Below are 23,579 nucleotides of genomic sequence, written 5' to 3' on the forward strand. Positions count from 1 at the left end.
AGGGCACCCAGATGTTCGACTATCAGCTCAGCAGGTGTGGCCTGTCCTGGACAGAGTCATGTGTATCGCTCCCTGTTAGGGGCTTATTCCTTCACCCACTTACTTCCCTGGTCTTTCTCGCATGAACAGAGAGCAACAATACCCGAAGTCCAAAGGTGCAAACAATTCGATGTTTATTGGGGTGAACTTCCAGCAAGCATGATTCCAGTTTCCTTCCTTAGTATCCTCCTTCCCAGCTCTGACACCACAGAGCCTTACACCTGTGTCCCTGTTCCCATTCCTACCCTTAGCCAAACATGATTCCAACTTCCTTACTCCCATTCCCTGTTCCCATTTCCCCCTTTAGCAAAACATGATTCCAATTTTCTTACCCCCATTCCCTGTTCCCATCTCACACACCCACATGCCCACCCACACCCCGTCACTTCCTCATTGACTACAGATTATATAGTAAAACTTGAGTTCTGCTTAGCTATACCTTAACCAATCATTTTCCTGAAATTTAACTAACCAATCCTAACATATTGTAACATGATTATGTAACCAATTATATCCCACCACCTCAATTAGTTTACACCCAGCAAAATTAATTATACAGCAGACAGGAACAATCACAGAACCAGACAGAGATTATACAGACAAACAACAGCAAAGTGGGAACTATAATGACAAAACAATACAGAAGTGAGGATTTCACATCCCAGCTATTGATAAGTGAGTTCTTGCCAGACAGGATGCTATCAAACTAAGTTTCCTTTTACATTTTCTAGGCACTTCCCTTTCTCTGGAGGTGATAGGAATACAATCCTGTCCTGATAGTGCCTAACAGCCCAATAGCACCTTATTTCAATGTGACTAGTTTGGAATGTGAGGATGTGACCGTTCGCTTCCCAGCTTATGGCTGCCTCTGCTGCTTAGCCAAAGGCCTGAGCCTAAGCACAGGGCCACAAACTGTCACAGTAAGAGAAGGCCCTTACACTGGCAGACAGTGGTTTTGATTCTTTCTTTTATACCTCTATCACTAGCCAAGTGATAAGAATACACCTAAATTCTTAGAGTATAGGCCTTTACAGACAGGCCTGAATATCTATATCCTAACACTTCCTTTTGACCCCGGTGAGTCCAGGCTGAACAGTTCCCTGCCTTCAGTGTGTTACTCCCAGCAAAGACAGTCTACCTAAAGACACCTGCTTGATTTCTCTTTGGAGACTGATCAAGGGATTGCTACATGTTACCACACCGTTCTTTTTAAGCAAGCTTACTTTATTCTTAAGGTAAAAAGCATTACACAGAAAACATAACTAACTTCATGACAAACTCATTGACCTGCTAAAATCTTAGTCTTTGTCCTCTCCATTTGTCACCAGTATTGCTGTATTTCAATTTCAGGCTTTGTGGCCTGAAAGACCATCAGTTTTTGCATGTGCCATTTTTTTGAACACCATCTTAATAAGATGCTGCATAGTTTGTAAACAAGAAATTGCTTGCTGTTGTATGAAAGGAGTAACTCTGTTAATTTCTGCTGTTCCTTCACAGCTTGATAAACCTCATAGGAATAAAGCAGCCCTACCTTCACACTGAAAAGTTCACAAAGCACTAAAGCTTTACTAAAGAAAATGTTACAGAGAGCAACCTTGAAGCTTCATATATAATAACTCTAAGTGATGTGGTATTCAAACACGCATTCTAACTATGATACCCGTATGGCCAACATAAGTACCCCTATTACATTATTGTTTGGGATGTTAACAATATTAGCCTCTAGCTCTCCTTTCTGCATTCTGCTAACATCCTTACATGTATACAAAATAAAATTAAACTTGCACCAGTAGGGGTTTATCATGATAGAGTGACCTATTCTCTCCATTAAAGTGATTGAGAAATCACTATCCATGGCGTGGGCTGCCGCATACACACGTCACAAAACAACATCATTTCTCCCTAATCGTTTGTTTTTCTTATTTCAGAGCTAAATTGTTTGTGTCAGACTGTGCCTGACCAGAAATTCTGGTGCAGCAGAGCAGTGCTCAGGATAAGACCAGAGTTGGGGGGCGGGGGGAAGGTAGCTTTTGCATTCTGGAAACATTCTTGCAAATAAACCCTCACCCTCCTGAATGATCACACAAATAAGCAAATTAAAGCAGCTGGGAGCTAGAATGAAGCAAAACACTGGTAGGTTACCTTTGCAAGGACACCTTATATATATATATATATTTCATTCAGCCATCTGTATTTCTAGGACTCAACTCTCCCCTGCATCTGACCTCTCTCAACATGGGATTTCTAAGGAGCTCCTCTAGCTTTTACCACCGGCGTAGAGAGATTTGCTCCTCCACACCCCCCACCTTTCCTCCATCACGATCTTTCCTTTTCTCACTATGGTGTCCAGGGAGTGCAGCTGGCACAGTCATCAGAATGCTGGAATGTTCTACTGACCATTTCACATCCGAATCTACCCCCTTTAACAGATCGTGTTGGAGAATATTTACAACAGGACAGTGGGGTGGGAGGAGGTATTGTTTCATATTCTCTGTGTATATATAAAGCCTGCTGCAGTTTCCACGATATGCATCTGAGGAAGTGAGCTGTAGCTCACGAAAGCTTATGCTCTAATAAATTGGTTAGTCTCTAAGGTGCCACAAGTACTCCTTTTCTTTTTACAACAACTTAGTGTTCCTGTTTATGCTGTGGCTATACGGTATAAAATCAAATATTATTCAGTCCTCTGTATTTCATTGCTTGCCACGTTTCTTGAATGTGAATATCATAGATTTCTTGCAGGATAGCTGTAATACAGTCCATTTATTGAGGATGCCGCACAAATTCAGTGGTCACATAAACAATTCTGTCCAAACCAGACAAAATCTTAGGACAACATTTTGACAAAACAGCAGACTGAATAAGAGTTTTTGTCTAGTTTTGTTTATTCTATGAGATACACAACCGGCCAGATAGTCCATGGAGTTATGCTGATTTATACTGGTCGAGAATCTGATCCAATGGGTATCACTCACTTGTTCAGTATAATAGTTTGGTCATGCCAGCATGAGCAACTGTATTTTGGAAAAAGCTACAATATACCCATTCATTTTATACATATACTCAATAGACTTGTGTATCCCACATTTGCAGGCAGATGTTGGGTATCTGATTTTTCCCATGCAAATACTCATTTTCTTTGTAGGTACAGTGGTAGCACATAGTCATCATTTAGGCATCAGTCTTAGAGATATTTTGCAACTGATTAAATAGCAGGTAAAATGGCTAGCATGCTGATGGCAGAAATCTTGTTCTGATTCTGACTGTTGTACAGGGTGTGCAAACAGAGGAGGTTTCTTCAGCTCCTCCTATTTCATCTACTATGTCCCAAACAGAAGAACGTTTCCAGATTATCATTATTATTCTATTTATTTGTATTGCAGTAGCACCTTCAGTGTGCAATCAAGGATCCCGGTCCCATTGTGCTAGATGCATATTTTTCAGTGAACTGGTTTTGTTATTTTTTAACAAAAAATGCTGCTTTGATGAAACCAAAATTGTTTGCAAAACAACTAATCTTCAACTAATCTTCCAACTCAAAAAATCTTTTGAGAAAAAAGTTTCAAAATTGTCAAAATTCCCATTTGAACATGATCAAATTGCAAAGTTTTGATTTTGTTCAAGTTGAAGTGACTTTGTTTCCAAAATATTAGTAACTTTAGAGTAAAAAAGTTTAAGAAGATAGAAATCTAAACAAAAACATTTCAAAATTATCAAAGCAAAATGAAGGGAATGACACAAACCAAAAATTTTGTGAGGGATTTTTGGTTTGTGCGAATTTAAGATTTGAACTCATCATCCCAGTTTCCTTGAAACAACACAAAAGAAATAGACAAAAGATAGGTGAGATAACAGTAAATTGAACATATTATGCAGATTAAACAGCAGCCCCATTTTGCCACTTGCCTAGTCTTTGCCAGACATCAGTGTTTTCTAGCCATCATAACTGTCAGTGATAACAAGCTGGACAATCCATGTTGTACCCACCTGGTTACTTTGCAGCTAATATTTCTCCAGTCCAGGCTGCATTGTCAGCCTTCATAATGGCAAAGTCATGTATTAGAGGAATAAACCCGACTGTTCTCTTCTTGAGTTTCAGCTGATATCATTCATGTTGGAGGTGCTGGTGGCATTCAGGTTACAACATGCAAGGTAGAGTCAGGCCCCTCCTGCTTAGTGAAGGCCAGCGGAGAGGTAAGCATGGCCATTTTTAATTTGTTTAAATAATATTGCAGCATGCATCTGAAAACAAAGAATGGCAAGCAGTGTTTATTGCGGTTACACATGAACCATATGTTTGGTTTTTGGTGGGTCATACCAGACAGGTTTGTGTTGTTGTTTTATTTGGGGGTATAGGGAAGGAGAAAATGAGACAACCTCAGAAGTGGGGGAAGGAGCTGGTTGGAGCAATGAGACTGCTGCTGTGTCGTAGTGCTCTTCTGTACTGCTACAGTAACTTGTTACTCCTGCTGCGCTGTGACTGCAGGTGAAAGTCACCTTTTGATCAGATAATTGCATTCAGGGAACATCCAGCCATGAACATACAATTATTTGTTCTGTTTCCCTCTGCCTATGTGCCCTGAGAAAAGGCATCTGGCTTAAATGTGCCATTATGTACCAATTGAGAGTTTTAACTGCCTCCTGGTGTTACTGCTGCTGCTGAGTCTTCCCGTCCATCAGCAAACAAGAAGCATTGCTTCTGGATGGGCACAGGGCACCACCAGGAGGTCTTTAAAACTATGTAAATTAAAAACAATCCAATGAGGTTTCAAACTGAGTAGAAGTTACTTTCACTTCCATCTCTCCCCACCCTGTGCTAAAGAAAAAACTCAACTTATTCTGTATATTCTCCAGTTCTCATTCCCTAGGAGTTGTGGCTTTTAGTAAAGCTGCAATCATCCATTCTGCATTGGTACCAGCTTCTTAGTATAGTCAACTGAAAGCACTGATTACATTTCTGATGGAATTTTTCCATCATATAGCCTTGTTTTGTCATTAAAATTTTACTTCATAAGACATGTACAACCACAAAAACAAGAAAGCACATTATTTACTTTCCAAACAATTCAGTATTGAGTAATAATAAGCAGCAATGCCTAGTCATTTTAGCTATTTATATCCACGACCAAACATTCTTAAGAGTCAATTAATACTATACATTTTTTATGACCAGCTATCAGCAGTTCACATGGGCATAGCTTATTGCTTAGCTCTCTAGTAAATGACATAGCTGAATTATCTGCATTCAAGTGCCGTGATTTTTAAAACCCTCCCTAAAACACACACTGTTACTGTTATGTAAAAGCATGAAACCAGTTTTGAAAACAAGGCTTACGGCTGAAAGGAGGCCAGAAAACAAGCTTTTAGAACAGTCCAGACCTGATGGAGACAGGGGAGGATACTTCTCTGCAGAAAGTCTCTCTTTTGAAGTGAAATGTGCATTGATTACATAATTCCTCAATAGTTAAATCCTCAGGCTTCTTGTGTAGATGCAGTACACCGTGAGAACCAATAGAACACTCCCTCCAAGGGAAAATGACGTGGGAGGACGCTGGTTGGTAGGGGTGAAAATTCTAAGGTTTCTCTCACAGAGTTTCCCCAGGATTGTTCTGTTGGGACTCGAGTTGCTCCTCAGAATTCTAGGCAGACCCATCCTCCCAACCCTGCTGCCCCAAACCTACCATTGCAATTCCAGGGGATCTCAGGGGTTCAGCTACAGTCTATGCTTCTTGCATCTGTGCCTTGGCCCTTTGTCAGCATGGCAGCAGTGCACAGTCGACACTGGATTCATACCCTAAATACCAATGTGCTTTTGTGCATGAGTAAAGACGTTTAGGGTGCTTGGTCTCTGATCAATCTCTCAAGTTGACTCCTATGATAAATAATGGAACTGGTCAGGAAACTACCCCATCCCACTTCCTTTCTCATTTCCCCCCCCCCACACACACACACCCCAAGTTTTTTTTCTTGAAAAACTGAAAGTTGCTGGTTTTGGCAGGTGAAAAAATGAAGGTTTTTTAACAATCTTCAAATAATTTTTCAATGATATGGACTTGTTCAAATTTTCATTTTGATGAAAAAAGGCATTTTCTGTAATATATATATATATATATATATATATATATATATATACACACACACACACACACACACACGGAAGGAAAAAAAAAAGCTAACAGTCCAACCAATTACTGCTAAATAAAAAACCCATTTTAAAACTAATAATAGCTCCTACCTTTGAAAATCTTCGACTTCCATGTGGCCAAATGAAGAAATGCATGTCCCATGTCAAAAGTTATTATTTTGTCACGGTTATTTTTAGTAAAAGCCCTGGACAGGTTGAGAGCAATAAACAAAAATTCACGGAAACCTGTGACCTGACTTTTACTAAAAATAACGGGGGGTGGGCTGACTGCAGTTGGAAGGGGGGGGGGATTAACAGCTCCCTCCACCACAGAGGTTGCAGACAGCGCTGGGGCCCCCGCTGCCCGCAGCACCTGGGAGCTCCAGAGCCCCCACCCCTGGTGGCTAACAGCTCCGGTCCCACTGCTTCAGGACTGAAGCTGAAGAACCTAACATGGAGGTCTCTGAAAGTCACAGAATCCATGACCTCTGTGACAACATCTTGTCCTAATATATTTCATAAGACAGTCATTATGGTAGCTTTTTATTTGACATTTACTTATTCTTACCATTAATGTGTTCTAATATGTCACAGTTAATTTTTTTACGTGGATGCAGTTAATATTTAACAGTTTTCATTGAAAGCTTGGGAAAAGAGGGATCATTCCAGAATAGTCATCTTGTAACACTTCTCAAAGTGATTCTGAGCATAGAGGTTGCGGGAGCGGGGATATAAAACCACTAATGATGTGAGTTGATTGTGAGTTTTCCAGACCAATGAAATTCCTAATGCAACATGTTTCTGACAGAAAAAAATAGTATGACAGATAATGCAGGAACAAAATGTGTGTTAATATATACTATTGTATTCATAAATTTTAATAGAAATATTTATCAAAGCAAGAACTGTTAAAGAATTCTGTAGGCTTTCTGCCATTGTGGTAGGATGAATGATGAATCAGATATAACATAGGGTTTCTTAATAATTTATTGGGTCATGAGTTATGGTTTTATTCTATTGAAAATTATTAGATGGGTTTGCCTCAGGCAGACAGTATGGTATATGAAAAAGGAAAATAGATTAAGCAAACACTCAATGTGTTTAATCATTTCAAACAGGGCACTGGTTAAAGGCGCTGACAGATTTGTCATTCATTCAACAGACATTTTTACCTCCACACAACATACTCACAAGATGGGAGTTGTCAGGGAGGCCCTGAAAATGTGATGTTTATAATGAATAGTTTGCATAATCCATTATTTTACACAAATTATGTATTTTCTCAAGAAAGGAGGACAAAGGACAGAACAGAGTGTAGAAGGTCATTTTTCAAGGAGGATGGTATTGAAGTAGCTCTTTTCATCCCCAATTCTTGTTATTCAACTCTGATCAGCCAGCGTCATGCCTCCTTGTGCTACCAAGCAGGAGATAGAATGAACTATTGTTACTGCAGCTTCCTTTTCTTCAGCTGGCCCTTCGGCCTTCTGGGAGGTTTGTTCAATTTGTATTGAGTAACAACAGTTGCCGTATATTTAAACTAAAAATAATAATATAATCAATGCACAAGTGTAATTATAGTCTTGACAGTTGATGTTAGAGGGCATTCCCCTCACCTTCCCAGTTCCCTGGTTCCTGTCATGCAGACAGCAAGTAGCAAAAGACAAGAAGTCCCAAGTGCAGACAATGTGATGTTTATTGAGGTTAGTTCCAAACAAGCGTATCCATAGCTTTACACACCAGCAGAGTGTTTCCCAGTGTTCCGTTCCCAGCCCTGACACCGCAGAGCATTTACCCCATATCCCCCTTGCCAGCTCTGATGCTGCAGAGCCTTGCCTGTGTCCCCATTCTCCATTCCCTATTCCCCAGTCTCCATTTTCCCCATTCCCACCTCTTCCTTCTTAGCAGGCCCAAATATACCTGCAATGAACGCCCACATTCCCACTCCTTACAACTTAGGGTCATGTTCCATTTTGGGTCTGGAGTCTTCATCCCACACCTTTTTTACCACATGGGAGGGGTAAGGTATGAGGTTGTTCTCTGGTCAGGGACAGGCATTTCTTTGGTCTTTTAGTATTTTATACCTCCCCCACCAACAAGCCCCTTTGCCCCTCCTGACTGGTTGCTTGACTTTGCCTTGAGATAGGTGTTGAGGCAATCTTAAAGTGTGCTGTCCTGTAACACTTCAACTGCTCTTATCTGTTCCCATTGTACTAACAATTCCAGCTGACTAGACAGGAGCAACATAACAGTGTCTTTGTCCCTTGTTTACACATTTTAGTATAAGAGTCAAACCCAAAATTCTATCCCAGGCTAACAAACAGACCTATATACTATACTATATACCTATATATTAACTGACAGGTTTCAGAGTAACAGCCGTGTTAGTCTGTATTCGCAAAAAGAAAAGGCGTACTTGTGGCACCTTAGAGACTAACCAATTTATTAGAGCATAAGCTTTCGTGAGCTACAGCTCACTTCATCAGATGCATATCGTGGAAACTGCAGCAGACTTTATATATACACAGAGAATATGAACCAATACCTCCTCCCACCCCACTGTCCTGCTGGTAATAGCTTATCTAAAGTGATCATCAGGTGGGCCATTTCCAGCACAAATCCAGGTTTTCTCACCCTCCACCCCTCCACACAAATTCACTCTCCTGCTGGTGATAGCCCATCCAAAGTGACAACTCTTTACACAATGTGCATGACAATCAAGTTGGGCTATTTCCTGCACAAATCCAGGTTTTCTCACATCCCCCCCACCCCCATACACGCACAAACTCACTCTCCTGCTGGTAATAGCTCATCCAAACTGACCACTCTTCAAGTTTAAATCCAAGTTAAACCAGAACATCTGGGTGGGGGGGAGGTAGGAAAAAACAAGAGGAAACAGGCTACCTTGCATAATGACTTAGCCACTCCAAAGCTCTCGTCCCCTAAAGCCCCTACTCTACTTGCGCTATATTGATGACATCTTCATCATCTGGACCCATGGAAAAGAAGCCCTTGAGGAATTCCACCATGATTTCAACAATTTCCATCCCACCATCAACCTCAGCCTGGTCCAGTCCACACAAGAGATCCACTTCCTGGACACTACAGTGCTAATAAACAATGGTCACATAAACACCACCCTATACCGGAAACCTACTGACCGCTATTCCTACCTGCATGCCTCCAGCTTTCACCCTGACCACACCACACGATCCATCGTCTACAGCCAAGCTCTGCGATACAACCGCATTTGCTCCAACCCCTCAGACAGAGACAAACACCTACAAGATCTCTGTCAAGCTTTCTTACAACTACAATACCCACCTGCAGAAGTAAAGAAACAGATTGATAGAGCCAGAAGAGTTCCCAGAAGTTACCTACTACAGGACAGGCCTAACAAAGAAAATAACAGAACGCCACTAGCCGTCACCTTCAGCCCCCAACTAAAACCCCTCCAACGCATTATTAAGGATCTACAACCTATCCTAAAGGATGACCCAACACTCTCACAAATCTTGGGAGACAGGCCAGTCCTTGCCTACAGACAGCCCCGCAACCTGAAGCAAATACTCACCAACAACCACATACCACACAACAGAACCACTAACCCAGGAACTTATCCTTGCAACAAAGCCTGTTGCCAATTGTGCCCACATATCTATTCAGGGGACACCATCACAGGGCCTAATAACATCAGCCACACTATCAGAGGCTCGTTCACCTGCACATCCACCAATGTGATATATGCCATCATGTGCCAGCAATGCCCCTCTGCCATGTACATTGGTCAAACTGGACAGTCTCTACGTAAAAGAATAAATGGACACAAATCAGATGTCAAGAATTATAACATTCATAAACCAGTCGGAGAACGCTTCAATCTCTCTGGTCACGCAATCACAGACATGAAGGTCGCTATCTTAAAACAAAAAAACTTCAAATCCAGACTCCAGCGAGAAACTGCTGAATTGGAATTCATTTGCAAATTAGATACTATTAATTTAGGCTTAAATAGAGACTTGGAGTGGCTAAGTCATTATGCAAGGTAGCCTGTTTCCTCTTGTTTTTTTCCTACCCACCCCCCCAGATGTTCTGGTTTAACTTGGATTTAAACTTGAAGAGTGGTCAGTTTGGATGAGCTATTACCAGCAGGAGAGTGAGTTTGTGAGTGTATGGGGGTGGGGGGATGTGAGAAAACCTGGATTTGTGCAGGAAATAGCCCAACTTGATTGTCATGCACATTGTGTAAAGAGTTGTCACTTTGGATGGGCTATCACCAGCAGGAGAGTGAATTTGTGTGGGGGGGTGGAGGGTGAGAAAACCTGGATTTGTGCTGGAAATGGCCCACCTGATGATCACTTTAGATAAGCCATTACCAGCAGGACAGTGGGGTGGGAGGAGGTATTGGTTCATATTCTCTGTGTATATATAAAGTCTGCTGCAGTTTCCACGATATGCATCTGATGAAGTGAGCTGTAGCTCACGAAAGCTTATGCTCTAATAAATTGGTTAGTCTCTAAGGTGCCACAAGTACTCCTTTTCTATATACTAACTGTTCAATATCCACTATTCAGTTGATAGATTATTTTACATGCCACTGAAATCATTCCTTGTCCTTCAAATTGTAGAAACTTGCAACACTAGTACAGTTGCATTTTGCTGCAAAACTTTAATAGGGAAAGCCAAAACATTTTATTGTTTATTATTTTTTATATTGTACAACATGTACAAACCTCAGTAACTTTGCTGCAATACTTTAACTGGGAAGGCCAGGGGAAGAATGCTACTGAGTCACTTCCCCTTTGAAAGCAGTGTAAGCATCTACCACTTTATCTGCACCAGTAAATCTAAATATTGCAATTCTGATTCATTATCTTGCATTCTTCATATTAAACATAGTAACATCTGATTATACTTATAGAAAATGCACAAAAAGGGCCTGATCCTATGACACCCTGGATGCCTCCAGGAATGGGTATACTGGTTCTCACCAACTTGCAGGGTCATGCCCAAAGAATTTGAGATGTGCTATCCTTTTACTACAAAGGCAGTCTGTGAGAAGAGGTTACTGATCCTGGGTAACAAGCATATAGCAATTCTCAAAATGCTTGGATATCACAATTGGTTTTATAAATAGGGCAGGCCTAGTGGATTAATTTTAAAATGATATACGGTAGCCTCCGAAGATTCAGTGCCGGACATCATCAGAAAAGTTAAAGCAGTTGTGTCAATTTACAGGACCCAAAAAGTAGTCAGAATGTACAGATTTTTTCCCCTTCCCTTGACACATGCCCTACACTGAGATTTGGGTGTGGCTGGCTCAGGATACAGTTTTTCTGCCTTTGCACCTGCAGAAAATGTGCTTCTGCAAGGGGAAATCTCTGCAGCCCATGCACAGCCAGAATTGTTCCAGCATGTGATCCTCCAGTCCTGAGTTCATTCACTTGCCCCAACCCATCTCCTAATATTCTTTGGAAATGTTACCATGCAGAGGATTCTTACAAAGCATTACATGTACCCCTTCTCCCCCCGAAAATTCAATTGCATCTATTCTGCTGCCAGCAAGCATTCTGCTTCTGCGAGGTAAGGAAATGATTTGCCTCGTAATACCACATACTCTTTTCTTTTCAGGTCACACGTACACAAAATCATAGTCTTTTAAACAGCAAACTACAGATAGAGAGATGTTCAAGGAGTAAAATCTCACATGCACAAAGGCTGTTCTCGATTTCCTCAAACACCTTTCGGACTGGGAATAAATAAATCTACAGCACTAAATCATGAAGCCAATTGGCAAATTCCCTGTTTATCCAGAAAGCATGGAAAATGTGCTAGCCTTCTTTTTGCTCTATGTTCTAGAAATCACATTACTATTTTACTTCACTGATGGTTATAGTGACCTCAGGCCAATAGGTTTCAGAGTGGTAGCCGTGTTAGTCTGTATCAGCAAAAAATAACAAGGAGTCCTTGTGGCACCTTAGAGCCTAACACATTTATTTGGGCATAAAATTTCATGGGCTAGAACCCACTTTATTAGATAATTTCTCCCTACTGTTACTCACACTTTCTTGTCAACTGTCTGTAATGGGCCACTCTCTTACCACTTCAAAAGTTATTCTTCCGCCCTTGGTATCCTGCTGTTAATTGATTTATCTCATTAGACTGACCTCACACTTGGTAAAACAACCCCTGTCCTTTCATGTATTTATACCTGCTCCTGTATTTTCACTCCATGCATCTGATGAAGTGGGTTTTAGCCCACGAAAGCTTATGCCCAAATAAATTTGTTAGTCTCTAAGTTGCCACAAGGACTCCTCGTTATTCAGGCCAATAGTCATCAAGCAACATTACCCTTCACTAAAATTAAGGCCATTTCTACTATTACTGACATAAGAAAATATGAAGTGGGAAATGAGTCAAAACAAGAAATTTTTGAGCTTAAGTTGGGGACCTTCTTGTAACAGAGTCACTTTTGTTATTACAGAATATGATATTGCACCCAAAAATCTAGCTAAAAGAACAGTATTGAGGTTGCAAAGTCAATCACTCCAAAGTTAAGAAATGCCAGAATTAATATTACCTGCACAACCTTAATTCAGCCTCCTTGTGCATATGCGTTATAATACAGGTCCAGATCCTCAGCTGGTATATCAAAGTTAATGGAGCTATACCAATTTACACTAATTGAGGATCTAGCCCACAGTCTTTCATTACATGACTACCTATGTTATTTCTAAAGGACCCCTGCCTCAGTCAGTGAGCCCACAGGGCAGGGTTCAGGGATTAAAATTGTTGACTATGCCCTTTATCTTAATCATTCAGTGTGTGTCTCCATATCTAATTTACTATACACCATCCAACCTGCACTGATCATATTATTCATTTTCTCATGGGCATTTCAATAGTGTCCTTCACTGTCCATCTGAGCGTCACAAACATTAATACACTTAGCCTGTGAAATAGGAAGAAAGTGTTTTTGTTTTGCTGTTTTTTTCTAACTGATAGGAAATGGAGGCACAGGGAGATTATGGCCAGAAATTGCAAAAGCTCCACTAATTGTGAAGAAAGCAAAGTGTGCCCCTGAGGGCATTCTATGCCAAAAAATTAAATATTCTGTGCCAAAGAATTAAAAATTCTGTGCCCAATATTTTAAAATGCTGCACATTTTATTTGGCAAATAAATGTGGAGACTCCAGCATGGCATTGGGGAGCACAGACCACCGGCTGCACAGAGGTGGGAGATCACTGTGCAGCTCCCCCCACCGGGCCATGGACTCAGCGGTGAGGCTGCACCCAACATGAGACAGTGCAAAGACCAGGTCTGCTTCAGAAACACCCCAGGGCCCTGCCTCTCCATGCCGGGTACATCAGGGGTGGGTAGGCAGGCTCAGCAATGCATGTGGAGTTCAAGATGTTGGGGGAGTGGGGCTAAAGGGGTGGGGATCCATGTGCAGCTGGTTGGAGGTTGATAGGATGGGGATCCGGGTGCATGTGGCTTGTTGGGGTGGTCCAGGTGCAGGAGGAGTGGGGCTAATGGGGGAAGTTTGGCTGTGCGGTGGGTGAGGATTGGTGGGAGGGTCTGGGTATAGTGGGGGTCGATGCACGGGGGTTGGTGGATGGGGGAGCAGCTCCCTGTACAGAGATCCCTCCCTCTGCAACTGAGGAGCGATGGGGAGGGATGGTTGCAGAGCTTCCTGTAGCTGGAAGGAGAAATCTGGGGGTGGGTCTGACCTCAACCCAGCTGGGACTAGCACCTGAGCCAAGCTCAGGGTAGAAGCCACCAGCAGGTCTTTTCCGGTCCCACCCCCCTGCTCCATAGTGATTTACCTCTCTGCCAGCTGTCCAGGGCACCCAAAACATACTGGTGGGGAGGGTCGCATGACCACTCTTGTGGCTTTGCTTCCCTGTTAGAAAGTTATTTTTCTGCAGGGAAGCAAAGAAATCTGTGGGGGAAATAAATTCTGTGCAAGCACAGTGGTGAAGAATTCCCTCAGGAGTATATGTGACTTGTCCAAGGCTACACTATAAGTCTGTGGCAGAACTAAGATTGTAACTTGGGATCTTCTGATTCCCAACCCTTTGCTCATGCTTTCAGGCCACATTGCCTTACTACTGGAGATGCTGAGCACCCACAGTTTCAGTTGCAATTTTGAATGCTCACAACTTCTGAAAACTAGGTCCCAGATAAACAAAGGTACTTAGGCCCCTACATCCCAATGCTGGTTCCACTACAATCCACAAAACTCCTGTCGAATCTGGTAGTTGCCTAAGCTCTCTTGGTGCCTAACTTTTCAGGGTGAAAGTTCCCTACCTACCTAAGTTTCTGCCTAAAAGCATGCAACTGCAGCCTTCCGACAGGTGCTTGGACACTATCTCCTGCCTATGCTCCAGAGTGATTCATAAACCGGAGGAAGATAGGTGTTCAGCAACCTAAGTTGTGTTTGTAGCCCAGTCCAGTAGGTGTGCTCGAAGCTGCCTACCGGATTGGGTCATATTCAAAATCTGGCCAGAGGAAGTGCTGGTGGTGGCAACTTTATAACCATTAGTCCAATGGTTAGAGCACTTGCAGGGGGTATAGGAAATCCAGGTTAAATTCCCCCTCTCTCTGCTAGCAGTAGGGGGGTGAAAGAATTTAAATGGGAGAACTCCCAATCCCAGGCAAGTGCTCAGACCACTGGGCTATAGGTTATAAGATGGGCCCAAACACCTTCTCCTCTTCCTGTAGAAGCTACACAGAGTTATTCTTTCTCACTAGCCCAATGACTATTTGAGTATGTATTCACAATGAAACAGTCATTTGGCCAGAGAGAGCGAGAGCATAAAAACGGGACTGCAGTCCGGACTCCAATCTAGGAGGCAGGAGACCTCAGGTCTTGTCCCCCTGCTCCAATCATTCTTTCATTATTTATCCTAAGTGGAACAACTTCTACAAGAGACATTGAGGGAGTCCCACATCAAAATATCCTATAGGTCAGTAGTTAGAGCACCCTCCTAAGACGAGTGGGACACACCTTGTTCAAATCTTTTTCCCCCCTCTGGCAAAGAAAGGGTAATTGAACCTGGGATAAAAGTTATAAGGTGAATGGTGGCAGTTCCTTCTTTTCCTACTACTATATAGAGTAAGGCAGGCACCTAACTCATTCTCACAGGAAATGCTTTACACACATAAGCCTCCAGGGGCAGGTTTCCATTCATGGATCGCTAGAAGAGCTAGGCATCTCCCTGCAGCCCAGGTTTAGATGCTTGTCTCTGAGAGAGAGGAAGGGTTTAGGAGACTTCCCCCACCCCCATTCCCGACATCTCCCCTGGCCAGCTTAGTTGTCTCCTCACCTAGCATGATGGCTTTTGGAGATAACATTATTAGGCACCTTTCTCTCCCAATTCATTGTATAGGAAGCCTAGGCACTGAACTCGGGCTTTGTGGATCAAAGTATTGTTTATGTGATATTCGAGGCACTGTGATGCTCAGTGTTGCAACACCAAACTCCATAGAGTTCTACCCTAAGCATCTCAAACTGATTACTGTTGTACCAATAAAATAAAAACCAGCAGGATCTTATTAAAGGGAAAAAGGCAAAATACCACATTTATTGTGAATACAGAAAGAATCATAGTAAGCAGTTAGTTATAGCTATAACATTCCATTCAATCTCATATTTATTCTCACATTCATTCAAACAAACACACACACACACACACACCCACACACACAGGTTCTGCAAGGTTGTTATCATAGTTACCAGCCTTAGAGTTGCTCATGCCAAGTCACTGGCCAGGTGGCCTGGACATGAGGAGGGAGCAGGGCCTTGTCAGATGCTCATCTGATGCTCCTGGAAGTTGGTTTGCAGAATCAGACCCCCAAAGTTCTCACTTTTTAGAGTCTATTTTTATAGGAATTTCTTCCTATGCCAGTCTATGGGAATTGCTTCATCATGCTGTTGCTGAATCAATCAGCAGATAGCACATTCCTGACGGCTCCAAGATGTTATCTTGTTCTTTGGTTCTCCCATTCTTGAGGCTGTTGGGTGGATTCCAGTCTGCCCTCCGGGGGTCCTCTGGTTATTTCCACTTGATGCCTTCTTCAGCCGATGGACACTGGATTCTTAGGCTGGCACCTCCCTGATCATTCAGTTATTATCCACACCAAGCATCCATCCACATACATCCTCTATCTCTATTTTAATCACAATTGTTAATACAACAAAAGGGCGGGGAGTCTCTGGGTGCTGTTTCTGTTGTTAGAGTATTGCTTTGAGTCTCTCTCTGTGTGAATTGCTTTGAGAACAGACTCTGTCTTAGAATGTACTAACACAATTAGCAGCTTGCAAGTTTCACACATAGAGGGAGAGAAACAGTACCAAAAACCAAGAGACCTCTTAATTAGTAATACCCTGGAATTTAAACTCTGGGGAATCAAACTCATTTGTGATTTTAATACAGAACTTCTTTAATATGATCCAACATTACCCATAAAGCAGTGGACACATAGCTAGTAGCAACTTGCTTCAATGACTTCTCCAGAACTCAAATCTGAGCCAAGGATAGAACTAAATTCTCCTGAGTGATATTCAACTGCCTTAATCAGAAACTATCCTTTCTTTTCTTGCAATCTCCTGCCTCATTCATTACATACCTTTCAACTTCTGTAACAAATGAAGCAGGGTTTCATAGCCAACAACCTCATTCATGCCATCATCCTAATTCATTCACTGAACACTATTCATCCCATGTAATGAAATGGGGACCATCAGCAGTACAACACAGACTTCCACCACTTGAGTTGGAGCTGCCAGCAGTGGTAAGCTGTTATTCCATGTCCCAGCCACAAGAGTAGGATATAGTATTCCTATTGATTACAATGGGAGCAGGGTCACACCCATAGTCAGGAAAGGAACACAGACCTTTATAGGTACGTCTACACTACCCACTAAGCCCGGGTTCACAAATCATTCTGACTTGGGTTAGCAAGCATGGAGGACCAGAGTCCTAGGATCCCCTGCTAGAGGGCTGGGTAAGAGCCTGAGTCCCACTGAGATTCGAGTCCAAGCCAGTCATTTTGCAGTGCGGGCACAGGTCAAGCCATCAGAAGGCCTGCATAATGCAGTATGGACACACTAGCATGACTGTGAGCCCTGGGTCCAGAAATTGTTACTATGGGTTTACGATATAGCCTGGTTGCTCAAGTGCAGGCTTGGAAACACCGACTCCCTAAACCTGAGTCCCACAGACCTGGGATTACAATGCAGTGTAGACACACTGTATGTGGCCAGAAAAATATATCTCATTATGTTAGATAGAGAACAGTCCTCTTTTTGCCTCATTCTCTGCAGCGCTCCATTTTTAAATCTCTAGTATCTGGATAAAAGCTTTTTTTTTTTTTTGAATGATTTTTTTTTGTGAGGTATAGAGGTTATACTGAAGTTATTTTCCAGAGATTCTGCTTGTCCCTTGAAGTGGAAATAGTTATCAGTTTTCTATTCCCTCAAACATACGTGATATATGTGCTATTATTTTTGCTTTGCAAATATCAACTTGATTACATGCATTTGGTTTGGCTTTCCTTTAGAATGGTAAACAAAGAACAGAAATTGATTGTATACTTAGCTGAACTATTGCATAATCCTGATAAGACGTGAGTGTAAAATCTTTGGGCAAAGAGGGTAAGGATAATCTGTCAGAAGGTTAACATATACCTCTGAGCCACAGCCTTATGGCTACTTTGGAAGCAGGATACCAGAGTAGATGGATCTATGACATGGTAGTTTAATTCCTCTGCATTTCTAAACTACAGACTTTCCTCTTCCCTGAGATGTTGCAGTAAAAATGGCACATATTATGCAGAAGTGCAGAAGGAAAAACAGGCCTTCGGTGAAAAGGACATCAACCATTTTTATTCAGCAAGAATAGATGTAAAACTTCCACATACCTTATCTGAGAACAGTTAATGAGCATTGCAAAAGTGTGTTAGCTGTTTAATGATACTGTAAATCTCATCCTCCACTAGCAATGCAGTTATGTCTGCATTATGTATCTGAGGCTGAAGAGTGCCCATCCTAATAAAAAGGATTGTGTAAGCAGAAAAAAAAGGGAACATACCCTGCTACAGTGAGCAAAATGCAATATTCGTCTAGATTGAAACGGTCATGGGAAAAGAATGGCATAAAGATGGATGTGTGCTTGCAACCTGCCGGGGGGGCAATCTTAAGAAAAACGAATTAGCAATGAAATTATGCAAGTTTATTTGGCAAGTGCAAGTTGCTCCATTTGTGGTATTTCCTTTTGGTGTCAATTCTTAAAAAGGAATGCTGACTGTACAGCACTCTCAAATCAATATGAGATTTAACCTTTGCATAACATTTGATGGTATTTTAATTTTCTATGAAAACAGGCTGAAATGTTAGCCTTCATTTTGTTACCTTTTTGTATAGATGTTTCTTTAAATATATTTATTTTGCCTCAGAAAGGAGGAAGGGGGGCGAACCTAAAATGCCAGGGATCTGTGAGCAGAAGAGGTAGGAGAGAATTTGATCTAGCAGTTTAAATTTCTGCTACTGTGTGTATGAAGCAAAATGATCATTAATGTTATTCAGAAAGGGAACTTGCATAAATTAATTAAATGAACCCTAAGGATGCCTGTCAAACTGTCATACACTCACAAGCTGTGAAGTCACTGAGTAAAGCTGTCAGTCAGGGTTTGACATTCTAAAATCTTTCAGCAAGCATTAAGCATTCAAAGCTCTGCTGGTAATAAACCTGGCAAGCTTCCGATAAGATGACCTGCCACAGCCTCAGGATTCCCTCACAAATGACTCCACCTGTGTGACTCAGTCTCCTAAATTTTGGAAGAATCTAGCTCAATTTGTTGATTTTTTTTAAAGTATGTTTTTTTTTCTCTTCCTGAAGCCAGCATTCCTATTTTCTACTTCCTAAGTAAACATATTGGCCTCATGTAAATTGTACTCCCAGCAGAGGATCTAACCAGTAAGTGCTCTCCCAGTGAAGCAATGTGGTAAAGACAGTGCCTAAATAATGTGTTATGGTTACTGGTGCTATAGGTTCCATTTCAGCAAATCAAATCGTTTGCTGAATTAGGGCTGAAAATAGTAATTACCTTAGATAGAGAGCTAGTAATGATTCGAAAATGGTCATTGTCTAATCTACTATGTCTATTTCTATCATTTCTAATGAGCCCATTAACATGGAATCTCTGCACCAAATACACAATTTAGAATTGCTGTTAAATGTATTCAAACAAATTCTTCTTTTGATAAGGTAGTTCCATTTGGTTTTGTTTTCTTCTCCCTTTTCTTTTTCATTTATTCCATTTACCCTCCCTCTCTCTGTCTCTCCCACTTTTTAATTCTGTAATTTTGTTACTTCAGGAAGGCTTTTCAAAGATGTGTGTTGTTTTGTATTGGCCCTGAACAAAATCATTCTAGGCCTCAATTTACATGTCCTCTTATAGGGTGTTCATAGTAAGGGTTTTTTGGGAACAAAGCCCTGCTCCCTGCTTTTCAGTAGAGTTGTGTAAATAATAGTTTTTTTCCCATTTGCTGTTCAAATTAAAGCAAACAAAAAGCAAACAAACAACAAAAATCCGTTTCCTGGATGAAACAAACATACACACCAACAATTCATTTGGGTTGAACATCATTCTTTGTTTCAATTTCAGGCACTTTTAATCACTATTTTATGAAACACAAATGGACTTTACAAATCCATCACCCTGCATGCACATTCTTGCCCTTATAGTGTTCATAATTTTAAAACTATTTAACTGATTTTTTCCAACTTAGCTTTTCCAACTTGGATGAGTTTTGGAGCTCTGAGTTACCCTTAAGTATTGAGGTATTATAATAAAATTAATACTTTATATTAATGCTTTGTAAATATGTAATCCCCTGTGAGTCTCCTAAAGTGTGTTTTTATTTATCAGTCAGTTTGTTCCCTGATGTAGAAGTATTAACAATTTTAAAGGCACAGAAACTCAGGCATATAGGCAAAGGGTATTTTCAAAATTCACCTCTAATGTTGGTAGACCCAGTATTTTCTGGGTCCATCTTAAGACATTCAAAATGTGAGGCACCCCAAACTGGAGGCCACTTTGAAAATTTAGGCTTTGGTGACTACCCAAGATCTATCATGTCTCCTGTGTGAGTAAATAAATACAATAAAGTCCAGGTCTCCCAGCTCCTAAAGGCTTGGTTTTGATGATGCAATGTAGCTTGCTCAATACATACTGTATTCCCTTTAGACTCCCAACTGATAAAATTACTGCCAAAGTGAAACAACATTTAGAGGTCAATTCTGTTCTCAGACACAATAAACAGATTCACATTTCTGTAAAGATTGTAAAATGTACTGTAGTATTTCCATGCATAAACATTTGATCTTACAAAACACATTACAATGTGTGAACATGTATGGGAAAGCAGGATTAAGTCCTTAATAGGAAAGTTATAAATACAACATTATTGCAACATTAGCTAAATGGTTCACTGTATAGCAACTAGTGTATTCACCTCTTGTTCAAGTTCCCCAATTCTTGTCTATTTCCTGATAGCTCTGCAATGCTTTGACACAGAATCATAACTGATAGTAGGTGTATTCTTTCTGCATAATTTAACACAGCATATCATTGAATCAAAAATCATCATAATCTCCCTTTCTTCAGATACTCTGTGAAACTATCCATCTTTTTTAACAGACAATGCTTGGCATATTAGCACTCGGAAAAGGTAGTGAACTATTATCTGAAAATTTAAAAAATCACAGTAATTAGCTAAATCCATGCTTCAGTAATGTTTTGAGGGAACATATTATATTTGGAAAATATATGTAGCACATTTTAAATGTGAAATCATATATTTCCCCTTTAAAAAGTGTTTTATAGTTTGCATTGATCTCCAGAGTTTTAGAACCTATCATCACTATAAATCTATGTGTGCCAGCCAGTAAACAACAACTGCATTGTTTTCTTGCTGAAATAATCATTTCTGGGGAATGAGACTTCAGGATACTGTAATCTTTCTAGCCTACAGCTCTTTTGCCTTAGCCATTACAACCATAACTTAGTTTACTTTGAGCAATTATTTATGCACGTGTCTTTCTAAACTAATCAATTTCCACACCATTTTTCACCAGCAGTCAAGCTTAGCTAGTAGAAAACAAAAAACCTGTTACTTTAAGCACTGGTGAGTTTTCTATTACATCCCTCATTAAAATAAAATTAAAAATAGAAAACACTATAGATATATCTGTTACTATTTTCAGAGTGTTTGTTTCTGTATTATTAGGAACATTTTTCATTTACTTGACTTGAAAATTCCTATAGTCTTTCCTTAGGTGTCATTTGCTGTCTAGATTTTTAAAATATGATGGTGCTTCAGTGCACTTACTTATAATGAGCATACAGAAATAGATTGTCCTGCCCAGGGTTCTGCATACCTTGCCAACCAATTAGAATAAAGAAGAGGCAAGAATCCTGTTGGAATTTGAGATCCTATTTTGTGGTTAAGCAATCCCTATAGACTTTTTTTATAATCATCATTAGTTTGCTTTCTACCACGTCCCCATAATAATTTAACTTGGAGCATTAAGATGTATAATCTAGGTTGGGGTGGGCAACAGCTAGCCCTCCAGAAGTTTTAATCTGGCCCTTGAGCTCCCACTGGGGAGCGGGATCCGGAGCTTGCCCTGCTCTCGCGGTCCAGCTGGGGAGCGGGGTTAGGGGCTTGCCCCGCTCCACACGGCTCCTAGAAGCAGTGGAATGTCCCCGCTCCGGCTCCTATGCATAGGGGGAGCCAGGGGGCTCCGCATACTGCCCCCTGCCCCAAGCGCTGCCCCTGCAGCTACCATTGGTCAGGAACTGTGGCCAATGGGAGCTGCAGGGGCGGCGCCAGCGGATGGGGCAGCCCTCAGAGCTGCCTGGCCACACCTCTGTGTAGGAACCAGAGGGAATACATGCTGCTGCTTCTGGGAGCTGCTTGAGGTAAGTGCCACCTGGAGCCTGCACCCCTGACCCCCTCCTGTGCTCCAACCTGCTGCCCCAGCCCTGATCCCCCTCCCACCCTCCGAACCCCTTGGTCCCAGCCCAGAGCACCCTCCTGTACCCCCAACCCCTCATCCCCAACCCCACTCCAGGGCCCTCACCCCCAGCCAGAGCCCTCACCCCCTCCTTCACCCCAACACCCAATTTCATGATCATTCATGGCCTGCCATTCAATTTCCATACCCAGATGTGGCCCTCGGGCCAAAAAGTTTGCCCACTCCTGGTCTAGGTAGTACGGAAATACTTAATTCCATAAGCTAACACTATAACAACACTAGGACTAAGCAAAAAACATCTAGCAAAACAAACATCCAGCTCTACTTGAAAATGTATAGTTCTATTTACAAATCTGACTTTTTTTCTGGCTCCGGAAAAGCGTAAGATAAAAGTATAAATTCTGCTCTCTCTAATACTTGGGCAACAGAGTAGAATGAATTTCACTTAGGGAGGAATTTTGCCAACCAATGTTTTTTGGGGTTACAGCACTAAACAACAAATTAGAAACTGATGGTCATTGCACCATCAACTGCATACCAACCTGCTACTTGATCTTCCGATAATGAAGTCAAAGGGCGTTTGCCATTGATTTCAATTGATTTCAATAGGAGAAGCTTTGGACGCAAAAAGCAACCTCAAAAGATGCAGCAAATGAGCTCTATGGAGTCTGAGGTTTTGCCAGTCTCACAAAATATGTCCTGATTCTACTAGGACAATTAACTCAATGGGAAGGAATTCAGTACTTTACAGGAGGTGCTCAACACCTCACATGTTCAGTGCCTGCTTTTTGGGATTCTCAGAAATAACACAACTAATTTGACAGGTTTCAGAGTAGCAGCCGTGTTAGTCTGTATCCTCAAAAAGAACAGGAGGACTTGTGGCACCTTAGAGACTAACCAATTTATTTGAGCATAAGCTTTTGTGAGCTACAGCTCACTTCTGATGATTAATTAAAATTAATTAATGATGAAGTGAGCTGTAGCTCCCGAAAGCTTATGCTCAAATAAATTTGTTAGTCTCTAAGGTGCCACAAGTACTCCTTTTCTTTTTACAACTAATTTGAAATTATAACTCTTTCCCTCAACATTATTTTAAAGAGAGAGTTGATATTTTTAAGAAGATTATTATTTTTTCTAGCCAAGAGAAACTTGTGCTACATGCTTGGAATAAAAGAACACTGTCCCCATACCCAAATGTCCCCTGCCCAAAGCTAAGCCAGCACAAATACAGTAGAAGGTCTATATACAGTACATGCAGAGTGTCTATTTTTTCTATTCCATTTTCTCTCTCCCTCTGCCACTTTTTGTCCTTTTATTAAAGTTTCCTGACAACTTATTTCTCCCCCGTTCACACTTTACATTCTTTAAATTT

At 41.3% G+C, this 23,579-nt stretch overlaps 1 long non-coding RNA gene across 8 annotated transcripts in view; it reads left to right on the forward strand.

Annotated features, from left to right (window-relative positions):
- Nucleotides 1-23,579, forward strand: part of LOC144930208 (uncharacterized) — a 140,508-nt gene that overhangs the window by 52,575 nt on the left and 64,354 nt on the right. For 5 of the 8 annotated variants that reach the window (XR_013635316.1, XR_013635319.1, XR_013635317.1 and 2 more), the window contains one exon: nt 4,139-4,233. This is a non-coding gene — a long non-coding RNA (uncharacterized LOC144930208). Of the gene's footprint in view, nt 1-4,132; nt 4,234-7,454; nt 7,587-23,579 lie in introns of those variants that run through there. The other 3 variants (XR_013635318.1, XR_013635322.1, XR_013635321.1) reach the window with 2 other exon arrangements.

Source organism: Lepidochelys kempii, chromosome 2 (genome assembly GCF_965140285.1).
Source record: "Lepidochelys kempii isolate rLepKem1 chromosome 2, rLepKem1.hap1, whole genome shotgun sequence".
Classification (NCBI taxonomy): domain Eukaryota; kingdom Metazoa; phylum Chordata; order Testudines; family Cheloniidae; genus Lepidochelys; species Lepidochelys kempii.